The sequence below is a fragment of the Numenius arquata genome, chromosome 6, assembly GCF_964106895.1.
Source record: "Numenius arquata chromosome 6, bNumArq3.hap1.1, whole genome shotgun sequence".
Lineage (NCBI taxonomy): Eukaryota > Metazoa > Chordata > Aves > Charadriiformes > Scolopacidae > Numenius > Numenius arquata.
In genome coordinates this window covers 67,201,693-67,202,896 of record NC_133581.1, presented here as the reverse complement: position 1 = coordinate 67,202,896, position 1,204 = coordinate 67,201,693, and positions in this window count along the sequence as shown.

Genomic DNA, 1,204 nt, shown 5'->3' with positions numbered 1-1,204 from the left:
CCCTCCTCCGGCCCACGGGGCTCCCACAACCCCTCCCCGGGCCCTCGACGGCACCGACGGGGCGAAGCGGAGCGGAGGAGCGGAGCGGACCCGACGGGACGGCCCCGACCCGGCGGAGGGAACCGGAGCCGGCGGGGCGGGACGGGACGGGGCGCGCCGCTGGCGGGGCGGGTCCAACCCGCCATTGGATCCCCCGGCCCCGGCCCTGACCAATCGGGTCTTACCCCAAAATCCGCCCCGGGATGAAACCCCCCCCTCCGCCTCCATCCCCCCCCTCCCCCCCGGGGTGGGTACCACGGTGGCATCCCGGGGGAGGGGGGGGGGGGGAGAGCGGGGATCCCCCCCCCACCTTCCTCTCCGTGCCCCGCCGCTCCCCGGGGCCCCGCGTCCCCCCCTCCCCGCCGCCGCAACGCCCCCGGAGCCGGGCCGGCGGCCAGGAGGGGTCGGGACCGGAGCGTGGGCGAGAGGCCCCGGCCGCTCCCCTCGGTTCCCCCCCTTGAGCCGTGACTCCTTATCCGCAGGGGAGCGGGGTTTGGGGGGGGGGGGGGGGGGGGGGGAGTGAGAAGAGGGGGGGGGCGCTGGAACGCTGGAGCAGCCACCCGGCCAAAATTCTGTCGTGCGAGTCAAGTCGTCGCTGCTGTTTATGCTTCCTCAGACCCATCTTCCGCCTTCTCCATCCAGAGAGGTCGGGGGGTGCGTGTGTGTGTGTGTGTCAATCCTTCGAGGACAGGCAGCTGGAGCGGTCCCTGGCTTTGTTTTGGGGTGTTGGGGTGAAAGGACAAACCCCCCCAACCCCGCCAAATCCAAGCAGCCGGACCCACAAAGAGCTCCTGGAAATCCAGGCTGGGAACGGCCAAAGGCTCTGCTCCATCTTCTTGGAGTGATTCCCGCTTTCCTGGCCCCGGGCCAGCGTTAGTATCACATCTGTCCCAAAACCTATCCATGCCCGAGGAATGCCAGATAAGAAGGAGAGAAGTGTCAAACCCCGTGGGCTGGCGAGAGAAATAAATCAGGGACACATTCGCGGCATTCCCAGCAGGAATCCTCACAAGGGAAACAGCTGGATGCTCTCCACCCTCTCCCTGTTGTGGTGATGGGGGACATGTCACTGTGGCCACTGTCCTCTCCATCCTGGAAAGCAGCTCCTGCCCGTGCCGGGAGCCGGGATGAGCTGGTTTGGAAGCCTGGCTTGTCCCGGCGAGCG